The sequence below is a fragment of the Macrotis lagotis genome, chromosome X, assembly GCF_037893015.1.
Source record: "Macrotis lagotis isolate mMagLag1 chromosome X, bilby.v1.9.chrom.fasta, whole genome shotgun sequence".
Classification (NCBI taxonomy): Eukaryota; Metazoa; Chordata; class Mammalia; order Peramelemorphia; family Peramelidae; genus Macrotis; species Macrotis lagotis.
The window spans coordinates 103,803,259-103,821,722 of NC_133666.1; the positions used below are offsets into that span (position 1 = coordinate 103,803,259).

General features: G+C 34.7%; 1 pseudogene; it reads left to right on the forward strand.

Moving 5' to 3' along the window:
* Window positions 1-356: 356 nt before the first annotated feature.
* Window positions 357-1,747, forward strand: LOC141500938 (V-type proton ATPase subunit C 2 pseudogene; annotated as a pseudogene).
* Window positions 1,748-18,464: the final 16,717 nt, after the last annotated feature.

An 18,464-nucleotide genomic window follows, 5' to 3' on the forward strand; every position in this document is an offset into this window, starting at 1 on the left:
CGCCCCGGCGATCCCCGAGGGCCTGGAGGCTCCCCCCCCCCCCCCCCCCCCCCCGCCCGGACTGTCTGGAACGCATCGCCCCGCAGCGGAGCTCCAGCCCTCCTCTCGCCTCCCTTCTCCGCCCGCAGCCCTTCCCACTCACTTGGCATGCGAACCCCTTCATTCTACACCAACTAAGTACCAGCAGAAACCTAGGAGAGTGTCACTGAGGGAGGCCGGGAGAGGAAGGGGACCAGAGAACCCGGATCAATAGCGATCTGGAGAGAGGAGGGGGAAAGGAAACTTCCACCACATTTCTACTAGTTCCAGTCTTACTCTGGGGACTCTCTCTCCCGTGTTTCTGAATGGGAAGCCCAGGATCCTGGTAGCCTGGTAGCTCACGTTTCTACAGCCCTTTTGGGTTCAGTTGTCGCTTCCCTCACTCCACCCTGAGAAGCAGGAATGCAGTAACCTTGACTAAAAGGGAAGACTAGAAACATGTCGGAATTTTGGTTAATTTCTGCCCCTGGAGATAAGGAAAATCTGCAAGCTCTGGAACGGATGAACACAGTAACTTCCAAGTCTAATTTGTCTCATAACACCAAATTTGCCTTTCCTGACTTCAAGGTGGGGACCTTGGATTCTCTTGTTGGTCTCTCAGATGAGTTGGGGAAACTTGATATCTCTGCTGCAAGTCTTATAAAGAAGATGGCTCAGTGTGTAGTAGAAGTTATGGAAGATGCAAAAGGCAAAGTTCATGAGAATCTGTTGGCCAAATGGAGTTGACTTAACTTCTTTTGTAACCCTCTTTGAATGGGTCATGGCCAAGTATCCTGCCAAGCAGCCGGCTTGTAGTTGTAGTGGATACATTAGCAAAGCAACTGGTACAAATAGAAAATGACCTGAAAGCTCGAACAGCTGCCTACAACACTCTGAAAGGAACCTGGAAAATCTGGAAAGGAAATCCTGGGGAAATCTTACTCGGACATTAGCTGATATTGTGAACAAAGATGATTTTGTGCTGGATTCAGAGTATCTTATCACTCTCTTGGTGATAGTTCCAAAGCCAAACTATTCACAGTGGCAAAAAAGATATGAATCTCTTTCAGACATGGTGGTACCTCGAGCAACGAAACTGATTGCTGAGGATGACGAGGGAGGCCTTTTTACAGTCATGATGTTTTGGAGGGTGATGAATGATTTCAAAGCCAAAGCCAAAGAAAACAAGTTCATTGTCCGTGAATTTTTTTATGATGAAAAAGAAATTAAAACTGTAAGGGAAGATATGACTAAATTGCTCTCTGAAAAGAAGCAACAATATCAAACTTCACGTGTTGCTCTTAAAAAGAGATCATCTACCTTCCCGGATTACATGGTTAAGATAACCCTGATAGGGAACCCTGGTAGGCCCACTACAGGGCAGACAGAGAAAGTAAAAGAAAGTGAAGGCGAGGGTGAGTGTCCCTTTAGGCGCTGGCTCAAGGTGAACTTCAGTGAAGCCTAGATTCACCTAAAGGCTTTGAGAGTTTTTGTTGAATCTGTGCTAAGGTATGGACTACCTGTGAATTTTCAGGCAGTGCTTTTGCAACCCCACAAGAAGGTCACAAAACGTTTAAGAGAGGTTCTAAACTCAGTCTTCAAACACCTGGATAAAGTAGCAGCAGCAAATATACTGGATGCTTCTGTGGATATTCCTGGAATACAACTAAATAACCAAGATGATTTTCCTTATGTCTACTTCCCTATTGACCTTAGTCTTCTTGACTAGTATTTTAAGTATGGTAATCCTTAGTTACTTTAGAAATAGTCTTTATGTAATCAAGTTAAACTGTAGATGCTTTCTTCTCTAAGTTAGAGAATTTTTACAAATAGTTAACTTCAGAATAGAAATGACTTTTTTTTTAAAAAAAGGCCTGGAATTTAGAATGTTACCACAAAAATTACTCAGAAAAATTAGTTATGGTTGTATTTATTTTTTGTAAGTTACAATAAAGCAAAGCTCCCCAGAAATCAAATTAACCAGAGGTTTATAAATTTTATTGATTTTTATAAAACCAACTCTTGACTTTATTTGTTAGTTCAATAGTTTTTTTTTTTTTGCTTTTGCTTTTGCTAATTACTCCTTTAACTTCTAAAATTTTAATTTGGTATTTAATTGGGGGGGGTTTAATTTGTCCTTTCTCTAACTTTTTTAGTTGCATGTTTAGTTCATTGATTTCTTCTTTCTCCAATTTACTCATGTAAGCATTTAAAGATATAATATATCCCCTGACAAATGCCTTGACTGTATCCCATAAGTTTCAGTATCTTGTCTTGTTATTGTCATTTCTAGAATGAAATCAATCATTTTTTCTATAATTTGTTTGATCCACTCATTCTTTAAAATGAGGTTATTTAGTTTCCATTTACTTTTAGTTCTACCTCTCACTGGCCCATTATTGAATGTGATTTTTATTGCACCATAATATGAGAAGGATTTATTTACTATTTCTGCCTTTTTGCATCTGATTATTAGGTTTTTATGCCCTAGTACATGGTCAATTTTCATGTAAGTGCCATGCAGGAAAAATAAAGTATATTCCTTTTCTATCACCATTCAACTTTCTCCAAAGGATCATGTCTTAGTTTTCCAACATTCTATTTACCTCCTTAACTTCCTTCTTGTTTATTTTATGAGAGTGGTAGGTTGAGGTCTTCCACCAGTAGAGTTTTGCTGTCTATGTCTTCATGTAACTCATTCTACTTTTCCTCTAAGTATTTGGATGCTATACCACTTGGTGTATGCATATTTAGTATTGAAATTGCATCATTGTCTATGGTACCTTTTAGGAGGATATAATTTTCTTCCTTATCTCTTTTAATGAGATCTGTTTTTGCAACTGCTTTGTCTGAGATAAGGGTTGCTACCCCTGCTTTTTTCACTTCAACTGAAGCAAAATAAATTTTGCTCCAAACTTTTACCTTTACTCTGTATGTATCTGTCTGCTTCAATTGAGTTTCTTGTAAGCAGCATATTGTAGGATTCTGGTTTTTAATCCACTATACTATTTGCTGAGCAGGTCTATGTCCAGTCACACTCTGCAACTCTCTGTGCTGGAACTCACCCTCCCTAGACTGCTGCTCCCACAGCCAAATTATCTGTGCCTTAGGTTGGTCCTCCGGCTTCACCCTACCCCTATTGGCTCTCAGCTCTCTCCTCCAGGTTCGTGGTTCTGCTGAGACAGACTTTGTTGGGAAATTTCTTCTCCTTGCTTCTTTTTCTGTGTTTTGTTGATCAAATTTCTGTTAAGGGGTTTCTTGCATATTATTTCTGAGGAAAAGCCAGAAGAACTTAGCACAGTGACTTGACTTCTCTGTTCTGTCTTGGCCAGAATCTTGTTCTTCATTCTTGAAGAAATTCATGACAACAAGGAGGAGATGCCATGACATGCAGATGAATTGGATTTAAATGAAGGGGGAAGTGTGTGAATTCACAAGCCTTACTTTCTCCTCCAGAATCATCTAGGTCAGGCGGCCAGTTATGAATCAAGTTATGGAGATGGCCCTGGATGCAGAGGGAGAATCTTGACCATTTTGTGTGAAGGTCTTTCCCTGGTTATTCTTGGCCTCTGTCTCATCTGTCTCCTACTTAGCCTTAATCACTAAATGGGCATTGCCTCAGTCATACTGTCACCTGGGAAACTAAGATTACTCAAAATATCTCTCACTGAATCTTGAGATAGCAAGAGATCCCAGACTGAGACATAAAGATCAGCCACCTAACTTTGGAGACATTACCAGACTGATTAGAGCATTTTATCAATGCTTGGTAAGTGTTATAGAAGCTGACCTTGTAGTCAGGAAGAAATGGATTCAAGTTGTACCTAAGATACATACTGACTATGTACCCAATCAAATCATTTAGCCTCTTCTTAGTACCTCTCAGGTTATTTGTTAAGATTTCAAGTGGCAGATAAGGGGCTCTATATTTAGTAGTAGAAGAAATTCCTCAACAGGATTTCACTACACCAATGAAAACACAAGCCCAGTCTAAAATGAATGAATTTTCAAAAATAATTTACTTAATTATAAAGCTTTACAATTCAGTCATTAAAGAAAACACATTGATGAGATTATAGATCTGAAATCTATAGAATCAAGAATTTTAATGGTCCCTGATTTATCCTCTTTAAAAAATATGAAACCTGGAAAATAACACATGAATGTATTTGAATAAAGTTATAGGTTGTTCTGAAGTCACTTTGTAAAATTCCTAAAAAATATTGTTAAACAAAAAACTAGACTCTTAATTTAGATTGTAGCTGGTAGGTTCTTCAATTTACTATGAACTAGTTCTGTGTTGGAATTTGGAATTATTTTTAGTTAGATCATGCCTCTAACCTTTGTATATGATATAGATGCATTTTGAGTAATGTGTGAAAACTGATCCTGTTCTATTATTTCTAATGGAGGAAATATATATATATATGTAGTCATGACTATTTCCTACTAAATATTTTATTGAAATTTATTATCATATGGCAAACAAAAATGTGTATGTATAATATTCACTTATTAGCCACTGTAGGGAGAGGTTGGAAAGGGAGGATGGAAGGAAATTATGTAATTTTAAAATATGCACATACATGTAGATGAATGCTGAAAAACTTTCACAACATGTAATTGGAAAAATAAAACAAAATATCAAATAAAAATTTATTATTTATTTTAAACATTCTTTTCTTTCTAAATTCTTTTCCTCTGTCTCACCCCCTCCTCCACCCATTGAGAAGACAAGTAATATGATATCAGTTATACATGCTCTCTTAATCCCTCTACTTGATTCTAATGTCAGTGTGATACAATGGAAAAAGTAATAAATTTAGAGTGAGAGAGCCTGGTTTCAAATTCTGGTTCTGCCACTTACTACCTGCTGCTGCTGCTGCTGATGTTTGTCCTTTGTTTCTGAAGAAGACTATAACATCAGGGAGGTGATGCCATGTCAAGTATGTAAATTGGATTTCAGTGAGAGAATACTGGGTTAAAACACCAGCCTCATTTTCTCCACCAGAGTCAAGTGGGTCCGGTGGTCAGATGTGAATTTGGATGACTGGAGATAGCCCTAGATGTGAGGCAATCAGGGTTAAGTGACTTGCCCAAAGTCAGACAGCTAATAAGTGTCTGAGGTTGAATTTGAACTCAGGAGCTCCTGAGTCAGGGTTAGTACTCTACCCACTGCACCACCTATCTGTCCCTATGCCTATCTCAGTCTTCTCATCTGTAATATAGGGATTTTAAGCATTAAAATAAGTTAAAATTTAAAATGCCAATAATTGCATTTATCTCTCAGGATAGTTGTGGATAAAAGGAGATAATATCAATAAAGTACTTTGTAAACCTTAAAATGCTATGTGAATTGCTGTGATTATTATTTAAATCTTAACCAAAAGACTCTATTTTGATTTTAGCGGTAATAGGGAGCACAAAAATTTCTTGAATAGGAAGTAGTTGAACTATCAATTGTGAATATTGAGCTTATAATCCATTAAAATCACCAGAAATTTTCAGACAAATTTCTGTACAACCATATTTCTCTCCTTCATTCTTTTTTTTAACCCTTAAATATTTACCTTTTCCCCTATTGAATTTCACCTTCTTTAATTCAGTCTACAATTCTAGACTAATAAGATCTTTTGGATCTTGACTATCATTCAATATATTTATTAGCTATCCTTCCCCACTGGTGTCATCTGAATACCTCTATCCAAGTCATTGATAAAAATTATAAGAGTACAGGGGCAACCAATTACAGATTCCCTGGATACTCTGTTGGAGACCTACTTTCATATATTGACTTTGAAACATTACCAACTGCTCTTTGGATCTGACCTTTCAACAAATTTTGAATCCGTTTAACTCACATCTCTCCTTTTTTCACAAAAAATAATGAAATATTTTGTCAAAACCTTAACTAAAATCTGAGTAATCAACAAGGTCTGGTTACTGCTCCATTAAAAAGGCAAATAAAGTTAGTATGGAGTAATCTGACCTTGATGAAGACAATCATTCATTTTTAAAAATGTTCATTAACCATCTCTTGATAATTCATTTTAGAATTTTCCGAGTAATTAGAGTTTGTTCACTGGTCTATAGTCTACAGTTTCTTTTCTCTTTCCTTGAAAAATTAGGTCAACATTTGCCCTTTTCCAGTCTTATGATACCTTTCTGGTTCTTCACAGTCTTTCAGATATCACATGCGAAAGCTCAGCAAACATATCATTCATTTCTTTCAATATCCAAAACTAGTTCATCTGGATGAAGTGACTTGAATTCCCTAAGAAAACTTTCTTACCCTCTTCTCATTTATCTTGGATATCAACTTTCTGCCAATCATTTTTTTCTGTCATTTTCCATCACCAGATCAGTTAATCTCTTTGGCAGAGAAAACAGAAGAAAAATGAAAATTTAGCAGATTTCTTCTCTCTATTGACAATAATTAGCATTCTGTCCTCCTCAAGCATTGTATCTGTCTCTTTTTTATAGTTATTTTCCCAACATAGCTAATAAAAAAATCCCTGAACTTTGTTGTTCTTAACTTCTCACACCAGCTTTCAGTGATTATGAGCTTTAATACCCTTGAAACTATTTTTTATAGGATTGTGCCCATGCTCTCATATTTCTCTTCTGTTATACATGTGCCCTTGCTTTTCTTTTCTGTATAAACTAAAATTCTTGCAAGAATTCCAGAGGATCAGAATGGAGTTCAGAAGATGCTGTCTAGAGGACAGTGTTGAAAAAGTGAAGTAGAGGTATAAACAAAGGCATAAGTAGTAAATTTTGCTCCAAGAGAAATCATCAAAGAATGTTTGTGCACAAGAAGCTCTCAAATCAACTTCAAAATGAATTATTAAGTGGAGGAGGAGGGTCTCCAGGGTTCTTTCCTCTGGAAAGGAGATATTGAGCCCAGGACAGTAGGTCAGGTTGTGGTCAAATCAGGAAACAACATCAAAGCGGGGTGGAAATATACATTCTGGCAGTTTCCTATTATAACCAATTAATCTTGATAACTAGCAACTAAATTCAGTAGTTTTTATTCTACTAAAGGATAATCTAAATGTCAGTACTTAGATAAATACCCCAGTTTTCTTATTCTAGTTTTATCTCTGCTTATACCAAACTTTTGCTTTTCTTTTTCTCCCAATCTACTTCCATTAATGAGACGGGGACTAGAGACATCCCTAGGGACATGAATGTTATTAAGTGCCCAATTAGTTTTCTCAGGAGAAATACTGCCACCCTGATCTGACCTTCAATATAATTTCTTGACTCTAATCAGAGGACATCTTATATATAAAAAATACTAAGAGCTCCACTGCCTCTAAAAGCTTTTTCCTCACACATCAATTTTTTCATCTTCCTAGGACCAGATTTTTCTTTCTTCTACCTCTTGTAAAAAGTCCAGGAAAACTTTTTTTTTTACATTTACTATTTGTTGGCCCTCCTATCTGACTCTAATTTTATAATGATCTAGGGGATAGTTTTTAAAGCTTGAATAATTGTTTAGGATTTTCAAATGACACTTAATGAGCCTATATCAAATATCCTTTTCTCACTTCATAAAGGAAGAAAAATTGATTATTAAAACCATGAAAATAATGGCATGTATCTGATTTGAGTTTACAAAGAATAGTTGGGTACTGCTCTGGGTACTTATTATATTAGTAAGACACTTACTATGAAGAAAATAGTCTCATTCTATTTACAAGGTTATTCTTTGTAATAAACAGAAGTGTGGTCAATTTAAATTTTTCACTATCATTTTAATATAGGACTTGAGCCTGGGAGTGCAACATAAATAATAACGGTCCTTTTATATGAGCTTTACCTTTGGGGAAAATCTTAATCTTTTCTTTTGATTTATAGTAATTTCTGGACTAATAATAATTTCAAAATAAACATTTGAATCTTATTGATAGTTAATTATTCACTCCTAATTTGCTCTTCATTGTCACAAAGTTAATGGGATTTATAGTTGGTAAATATCATGTGCTCTCTCTCCATACTGAAGGTGATTATTTTTCTTTATTGTTCATTTAACATATATGGAATTAAAAAGATATTGTCAGAGTTTTTCATAATTTGGTATAATGGAAAGAGCACCGAATTAAGAATTAGGCTTGGGCTCATTCCTGGCTCTGAAACTCATTAGCTGTATGACAGTGGTCAACTCATTTTATCTCTCTAAGACTCAGGTGGAAAATTGAGATAAACATACTCACTTTACCTCTCTCACAGACTTGTTGTTAGGCAAACCCACCTTCAAGTGCTATGTAAATGTTAATTATTATCAAATAAATAAAGCAATGCTCTCAACCATGTTGTTACTTATTTAAAGAATAAAAATGATAGGAAAAAACTTGCCTTTATTAATTCATTCACTTTCTATGCATTCATAGACTGAACAATAACAACTGTAATTGAAACATTTTGTTAAATAAACTGGACAAATCTACATTCTTATCAAATTTTAAATTATTTCTGTTAGGTGAGAATGAGTAAAATGACTCCAAACTTAACTAATATTTTAGAGAGAAAGAGACTTTTCCCCCTAATCATCAGCCCTGAGATGCTTTATATGAAGAGACACCAAGGTAACAATTTACCAACCCCTTATCAAAGTTTGTTAGAGCCCTGTTTTAAAATTTATTTCAAAGCAGAGGTAAGATACTCCCATTGCAGGCTTTTCTACCTATGATGATGTACTGGATGCAGTAGAACCATTCTATTGTCAAAAGAATTTTATTGTATTTTAATGATGAGCATAGGCTTGGTGACTTCAATAAAAAAGTTGTGAATTGTATAATATTACGTTCATATTGACCACATATGTATGTATGTATGTGTATATATATATATATATATATATATATGTAATTTGATTCTCATAAGGCAATTTTTACTATTATTCCTATTTTACAAGTGAGAAAACTGAGACTCAGGGAAACTGATAATCAGAGTTACACTGCTATTAATTGTCCAAGGAAGGAAGGAAGGAAGGAAGGAAGGAAGGAAGGAAGGAAGGAAGGAAGGATGGATTTACTAAGCACATTTTTATGCCAAGCATCTAAGTGCTGTGTATATACACGGAAAAAGCTCCTAACAAAAGCTTATTGACTGACTGACAATCATTTGATTTAAGCACAAAATCTAACTCCTCACCTCCTGTATCTCCAGCCCTAGCACAACATACTGAATCCCTTGCTTCCTACTAAAGCTGATTTGTGCTGCATTTGGAGGTTATTGATTTTTGATACTTAAAATTTTGTAGACTAAACTGTTAGATCCCTAAAAAGACATTTATTAAGTACCCACTATGTATCTGACATTATCCTAAACTCACTGAATACAAAAAGAGACAAAAGATAGTTCCTGCCCTGATAAGTTTATTATTTAATTGGGGAGACAATGTGCAAACAAATATATACAAAAATCCATATATAATAATCGGAATTAATTAATAGAAGATAGACACTAGAATTAAGAGGGGTTGTAGGTGGGGTTTTTAGTTTGCATTTAATACCTATTGGAAACAGTATGCTGTCTAGGTGATGTTCAGAATTCAATTAATTCAGCTCTAAGAATTTTCATCCAAACTTTTTTTTTGAGTCAATTGAATTTAAGTGACTTGCCAGGGTCACGTAGCTAGTAAGTGTCTGAGGTCACATTGAACTCAGGTCCTCCTGATTCCAGGTCTGGTTCTCCATACATTATGTCACCTGACTTCCTCCTGCAAGCAACTTTCTTCATGGTTCCTTAACCTAAGAACATTACTCATTGTTTTTAATTATGAATTTATCTAGCAATAGCCTATCAAATTGGAACTTCCTACTAGCTCAGTTTTTAAGGACCACCATTTTCAGGAAAGGTGTTAAATTGAATCACCCCTGGCTGTGCACCAGTGTTAGTTTGATGTGAAAGAAATTAAAATACCATTATGTACTACCCATTGAAGATATTTCATTTGTTTTACAATTAATAAAAAGCCTAATTTTCAGGAATAATTTTTCAATGAACAGCTATTATGAATTGATTTGATGTTTTAAGAATAAATCAGGAGTTACCAGGGTCAGAATATAAGAAAAATCACTCCTAGATGCCATCATATAGATTCCAACTCATTCAATTCAGAAGTGGAAAATGAGACTAGATGACTGTTTCTCAGTCACTAAAATATCTATAATCAACCACTGAAATTTCTCAAGTTCATCTATTTAAATTCGATTATACACTGGGGATTATTTTTTTCCCTTTTCCTCCAAACCAGCAGATTCCATTAATGCAGAACTATAGAGACCACAACCTTTGGATTTGTTTTAATAGTTGGCTATAATGAACTTTTTTCTCAATCTCATTCTCTCTAATGTATACTGATCCTTTGAAGACAATAATTCTAAGACAATAGATGTACTTTCTCTGTCACTAAGATACAAATTATATCAATAACATGACAAAATTTATGTAGTAGTCTAAAAACATGTTCTTTACTTTCTGTAGGGAGAGAAAATTAACTATTTGAGGTGATTATATATTCCCAGAGGAGCTCTGATAAGACTATTGGAGAATTCAGTCTTGTGCTTAAATCTAATAATTACTTCAATATCTATAACCTACATCCCTGATATACTCTTTTTTTTTTTTGAACTGGTAAGGTCCTTGTCAGGACTTTACATTTTAATTTAAAATTAAGACTGAGGGAGGCTAGGTGGCGCAGTGGATAAAGCACCAACCATGGAGTCAGGAGTACCTGGGTTCAAATCCGGTCCCAGACATTTAATAATTACCTAGCTGTGTGGCCTTGGGCAAGCCACTTAACCCCATTTGCCTTTCAAAAACCTAAAAAAAAATTTAAATTGAGACTGAGATAGCTAAACATATACTGGGAAGAGGCAAGTCTTAATAGATTGTATGTCGATTAATATATTATTTAATTTTGTGGTCTTTTTATCCCCAACAAATACATTATTGATTAAATTTGAAGCCAGCACCCAAAGTTTTCAATAGTCTCCTCTTTCTTAAAGACAGGGCTTATTAAATTTATGACTTCATAGACTCAATGTCAAGAAATATATAAGGAACAAAGTAAGCATCTAATAAATGCTTGTTGATTGATTCAGTGATCGTCATATCTTCATCAAAATTTGTCCAAAATATCACTCATATAATGTAAAACTAAAGAATCAAAAAAATGAAATTACAGAATAAAATCTAACTTCCAACTAGATTTTTTACTATTCAGTCCTAGGTCCATTTATTTTTAGGGTTTCCTTAAATTTCTAGAAATTGGCCTTGGACATTTAGAAGTATGCTTTTACTATTATATGATTACAAATTACATGGACAGAAGAAAGTTGCATGGAATTAACTGTTCCTTCTCCAACCTAATTCTCAGAATCAGTTCAAAGCAATCCTACAAAATTCACAGCTATGCAACGGAAGAGAGAAGGAAGGGGGGAAAAAAGCCATTCCCTTTTGTACATCAAAATCAGCTTGTCAGGCTCCTATAAAAGGATCCATTTTATTAGCAATGAGTCACATACGTCTGAAAGCAGAAAACCTTCCACATCCCTCAATGCTTCCATATGGTTGGCCAGAAGCAGGAATGGAGATTCTGAACCTTTGATGTGACCCCCTTACAAGATAATTTGACCATTCCCAATGGCTATGTAATTTATTGAGATAATCAAATAGTAAAAATGCCCAAATTCTAAAAAGTAAATTGTGAGATCTATTACAACTTAGATAGACTCCCTCTTTTCTCCACCTCACCTTAAAAAGTGTGTGTGTGGGGGAAATGAAAGTTAAAAAAATTAGGCAAGTTTTTATAACTCTATCCAATTCCAATTCAATCCAATAAATATTTTTAAGAGCCTACATATGGGGTGGCTAGGTGGTACAGTGGATAGAGCAATGGCCCTGGAGTCAGGAGGACCTGAGTTCAAATGCGGCCTCAGACATTTAATAATTACCTAGCTGTGTGGCCTTGGGCAAGCCATTTAACCCCATTGCCTTACAAAACCTAAAAACAAAACAAAAACAAAAACAGGCTACAATATGTATTAAGTATTCAGGATAATATAATTTCTTGCTTTTCTCTTTTCCAACTTGGGTGCCAAGGCAGTTCCATAGAACTCCCACTTCCAGTAATCCTATAGAACTAAAACTCAAAATGGAGAGTGCCCCCCCTCTCTTGGCAAAGCACAACCCCCAAATTGAAACAGCTCAGTGGCAGAATAAAAGTCTACACAGCCTTCCTTCTCAAAGGACTATGAGAGTTTCTTTAGCCAACTCAAGATGTGTTTGATTGGTGGAGTAGTTTGTGAATTGGATAGTAGGTTGGGGTTTGACTGTAGAAGATCCTGAGGATTAAAAATAATAAATTATAATAATACCTCTAATATTAAATTTCTTTTCAGTCTTTTTGGTCTGAAGCTTCTGTTTTCTCATGACTTTTCCTTAGTGTCATTCCCTGAAGAGTGATAGTTGATGACCTCACTGATCTTACTACATATTCCTAAATTACTTGAACCTGACATCTCTACTTTGCTTTGTGGCTTCTATGAATCTATCATTTCATTAATGTTGGTACTCTCTCCACTAAAGCAAATCACAACCTACCCATTGTACCACATCTTGAGTTTCTCATCCATATCCTTAAATCTTTAGCTATGGACCTCCAGTGGTGGTCATTTTGTGAAATGATCCACATCAAACAATTGTAACATCTCCTGGAGCTCTGGTGAAGCTAACAAGCTAAGAGTCAAGGGGGGAAAAACTCATTTTCAGTTCACTGGTAAGATAGCCATGAAATAAAAGCTCATTCAGATCTTTTGCTATCATATTTGACTTTCAGTCACTTTTGAGCAGAAGTGGTTGCTCTAAAATCTCAAAGCTTTAGACCTTTTTATACTACCCCTTAGTGAAAGGTTTAATTAGGAGCACAAAGAGTTTATGCATCATAAAAGTTAAGAGGAATCCTTACCCCTAGTAAACACTAAACAAAACATGTTTAAATCAGCAGTTTGGTGGTGCCCATAGAGACAGCTAGGGAAGAGGGGTAAATCTCACAGCTGGAGAAACCAGTAGGAAATCACACTATTGGAAGCTTGTGAATAATCAAACAGCAAAAAAGAAAATATTGTGCAACTAGACAGTTTGCTGAACTGGTAGGATGATACAAATTGAAGGACATGACTTAGCTTAAAAATTATAATTTATGATGTAATAATTTCCTGCTATTTTTTATAAATTAAAACTAAAGTCACCCCAGTGGCTATTGTCATGGTCCCTTGACATGCAAGAATATAAAAATCTTTATTAAAAAAGGTGGGAGGGGTGAGGGCTCACTCTTAAACATTTAACTCAAGAATCATTTAAAAAGATGCCAAAATATGCATGACTGCACTTTTGTAGGAGAAAAAAGCATAAAAAATGAAGTGGGTACCTGTCAAATAGAGATTGGTTGAACAAATTGTATATGTGAATGTAACAGAAAATAATTGTACCTTAAGAAACTATGAAATTGAGACATTCAGAGAAACATGGAAAAAATTACTTGAATAGTTTCAAAGTGAAGTAAATAGAATCAGGAATATATATATATATATATATATATATATATATACATACATACATATATAAATATATCTGGTAAAAAACAATAAACAAGACCAAATACTATACATTTATGCTGATCAGTCTTGGCTCTGGAAAAAAAAGATGAGAAAATGTTTTCTTTTTATGGGAAAAGGTAGGAAGCTGTGGGTTCAAAATATTGCAGGTACTGTCAAATACTATGGCTTTGTTGGTTGGTTAGTTTTGTTTAACTATCTTTTTTTCATTATAATGGAAAGTTTACTAGGATGGATGAGGAATGATTTATTTGAAAATGACTGTGATGCTATTCAACAAAAATTGCTTAGATAACTGGAAAGCAGTCTTCCAGAAATTAGGTGTAAATCATCTCATTTCATATACTAAGATCAGGTTCCATAGTGTGGAATGCAGAACTGCGGACGTGCGAGACCTACAGCTCGGCCTGCTGCCTGGCCCAGGATGGCTCTAGATTGGATTGGCTTTGGTTATGCAGCATTGGTCGCTTCTGATGGAATCATTGGCTATGCAAAAGCAGGAAGTGTTCCATCCCTGGCTGCTGGTCTTCTTTTTGGTGGTTTGGCAGGCCTGGGTGCTTATCAGATATCTCAGGATCCCAAGAACATTTGGGTTTCCCTAGCTGCATTGGGAACTCTGCATCATGGGAATGAGATTCTACAACTCTGGAAAATTCATGCCAGCAGGCTTAATTGCCGGTGCCAGTCTTCTGATGGTTGGAAGACTTGGACTAAAGATGCTGGATAAACCCCGGCAAGCATAGCTATAAATATGAGTTGAATTTTGAAAATTTCCAACACTAGAGAATATTATGGGAAATGAGCAGAGGGCCTGACCATTTGTACATATCCTGGTACTTTTGGAGATGCTACTTTTTTTTAAACCAAAGAAGCACTGAACTTTGAGTTCCATCAATTACTGAATCCCTTTATAGGCATCATTCTTCTCTCATAATGGGTTGCCATTTGGAACAGTCTTCATGATGTCCTCAGAACTGAAATATTTTGAACAGGTTGCAGGAACTGGCTCTATCTCAGAGTCATGTGTGAAAGTAAGATAAGGAAGAATTTGTATTTCCATCACATTTGATTAACTCCAATTACACATGCTTATCTTAGGGTATTAATCAAATGTTTTATGAAATCATGTTATTCTGGTACTTCAAAAAACATATACTAAGATCAATTCCCACTAGATTTATTATTTAAATATGAAAGCTCAAATAAAAAACAAATAAGAGTAACAAGGAAAAAATGCCTTTTGGATCTATGGAGAGGAGAGAAGTTCAAGGTCAGGCCTGGGAATCAGTGATTCAAAGAAAATAAAATGTCAATTTTAAATACATTTATTTTAAACATTTTTTACACAAACAAAGCAATTCTGTTAAAATTTGAAAAGAATCCTTTAACTAGGGAAATATATATCATTTCTCTTATAAAGGTCTCATTTCAAATATATACATATATATTTATGGATATATATATATATATTTATGGATATATATGGAATTAATTTAAATTCATAAGAATGTGCCAGTTCTCAAATGATAAATGATCAAAGAACATGAATAGACAATTTTCAGAGCAAGAAATATAAGCTATCAATAGACATATAAAAATTATTATAAATCACTACTAATAAGAAAAATGCAAATAAAAATGCAGTTATGCCTCAACCCATCAAGCTGTCATATTTAACAAAAAGGCAAAATGACAAATGTGAGAGGAGCAGTGGGGAAACCATTATATTAATATACTGCTGGTAAAGTGTGAATTGGTGAAGTCATTCTGGAAAGTGCTTTAGAACTACATTCCAAAAGTCACAAAACCACATCCCTTTGACCTAGCAATATCACTAAAGTATGTCTCTATGCCGAAAGAGATCAAAGAAATAAGAAAAGTATCCATTCATATATATTAAAAATATTTATAACAGCTATTTTGTAGAAGCAACATAAAAGCTGGAAAATAATGGGGAGCTCTTCAATTGGGAAAGACTAAACAAATTTTGGTAGATGGATGGAATATAATAATATTATTGTGCTTAAAGAAAGGAGGAGAGGTACAGCAGAATCACAAACGGGATAGTTTGAAAATTATACATTGAAATTGCTATAAGTTTTACAAGAAAAGCAAGCAAGCCACACATAATAGAAAACTGTAGTTTTCAGTATTCTTTTTCTTTTCATGTATAGTTTGTCCATTTTATTTTTTATTTTAGTTCAGAATAAAAATAAATTTACTTTGAAATGACTGATAATAGATTATCACTAAAAGTTTCAAAAATTATTATTTTTTTAATTTTAGAAAGGTTTTATTTATTTTCAGTTTTACAATTTCTGCCCCAATCTTGTATCCCTCCCCCATCCCCCACAGAAGACAGTTTATTAGTCTTTACATCATTCCCATAGTATCCATTGATGTAAGTTGAATGTGATGACAGAGAAATTATATCCTTAAAGAAGAAACATGTAGTATGAGATATAGCAGAATTACATAAGACAATTTAAAAAAAATTAAATTAAAGGTACAAAGAAAGTCTTTGGTCTTTGTTCAAACTCCACAATTCTTTCTCAGGATACAGATATCATTCTCCATCACAGATATCCAAAAATTGTGCCTGATTGATGCCCTGTTGATATGAGCAAGTCTATTAAGGTTGATCATCACTCCCATGTTGCTGTTAGGATGTATGATGTTCTTCTGGTTCTTCTCATCTCACTCAGCATCAGTTCTTGTGAATCCTTCCAGGCTTCCCTGAATTCCCATCCTTCCTGTTTTCTAATAGGATGAAAGTGTTCCATCATGTACATATACCACAGTTTGTTAAGCCATTCCCCCAATTGATGGGCATTCCCTCAGTTTCCATTTCTTTGCCACCACAAAGAGAACTGCTATGAACATTTCTGTACACTTTGTACATTTTGTACATCTTACCCCTTTTCATAATCTCTTCAGGGTATAGACCCAGTAGTTGTACAGCTGGTTCAAAGGGTATGCACATTTTTGTTGTCTTTTGGGCATAATTCCAAATTGCTCTCCAGAAAGGTTGGATGAATTCACAGCTCCACCAACAAAGTATCAGTGTTCCAGATTTCTCACATCTCTTCCAACATTGATCATTGTCCTTTCTGGTCATATTGACAAGTCTGAGAGGTGAGAGGTGCCTCAGGGATGTTTTAATTTGCATTTCTCTAATAATTAGTGATTTAGACTATGGATTGCTTTGATTTCCTAAGCTGTAAATTACCTTTGTATATTCTTTGACCATTTGTCAATTGGGGAATGGCTTGTTTTTTTGAAAATTTGACTCAGTTCTCTGTATATTATAGAGATGAATCCTTTGTCAGAAACACTAGTCATAAAAATTGTTCCCTAATTTACTACATTTCTTTAGATCTTGGTTACAATGGTGTTGTCTGTGCAAAATCTTTTTAATTTAATGTAATCAAAATTATCTAGTTTGTTTTTAATGATGTTCTCCCTCACTTCCTTAGTCATAAATTGCTTCCCTTTCCATAGATCTGACAGGAAAAACTATTTCTTGATCTTCTAGTTTGCTTATAATATTGTTTTTTGTGTCTAGACCCTTCATCCATTTTTGATCTTATGTTGTTATAGGGTGTGAGGTGTTATTCTAATCTAAGTTTCTTCCATACTAACTTCCAATTTTCCCAACAGTTTTTATCAAAGAGAGAGTTTTTATCCCATTAGCTGGAATCTTTGGGTTTATCAAACAGCAGATTACTATAATCACTTCCTGCTATTCCACCTAGTCTGTTCCACCTAGTCTATTCCACTGATCCACTACTCTATTTCTTAGCCAATACTAGACAGTTTTGATGACTGATGCTATATAATATAATTTTAGAACTGGTAGGGCTAAGCTACCTTCTTTTGTACTTTTTTTCATTAAATCTCTGGAGATTCTTGACTTTTTAATTTCTGCATATGAATTTACTTACAATTTTTTCTAAATCAAAGTAAATTTTCAGAATTTTGATTGGTAGGGCACTAAACAAGTAGTTTAATTTTGGTAGAATTGTCATTTTTATTATATTAGCTCAGCTTATCCTTGAGCAGTTGATATTTGCCCAGTTATTTAAGTCTGATTTTATTTGTGTGATAAGTGCTTTGTAATTGTTTTCAAAAAGCTTCTGAGTCTGCCTTGACAGGTAGACTCCCAAGTATTTTATATTGTCTGAAATTACTTTGAGTGGGATTTCTCTTTCCTAGCTCTTCCTGCTGCCTCTTCCTAGTCATATATAGAAAGGTTGAGGATTTATGAGAGTTTTTTATATCCTGTGACTTTGCTAAAGTTACTAATTATTTCTAACATTTTTAGATAATTTTTTGGGATTCTCTATGTATACCATGATGTCATCTGCAAAGAGTGAGAGTTTTGTCTCTTTCTTCCCTATACTAATTCCTTTGATTTCTTTTTCTTCTGTAATTGCTGAAGCTAACATTTCTAATATGATATTGAAAGTAGTGGTGATAGCAAGTATCCTTATTTCATCCCTGATTTTAGAATGCTTCAGGCCTATACCCATTGCATATAATGCTTGTTGATGGTTTCAGATAGATACTGCTTATTATTCTAATGAAAAACTCATTTATTCCTATGCTTTATAGTGTTTTTAGTAGTAATGGGTGCTTTATTTTGTCAAAAGCTTTTTGAGCATCTATTGAAATAATCATATAATTTCTGATAGGTTTGTTGTTGATATAATTAATTATACTAACAGTTTTCCTAACATTCAACCAACCCTGCATTGCTGGGATAAATCTTACTTGGTCATAATGTATTATCCTAGTGATAACTTGATGCAATCATTT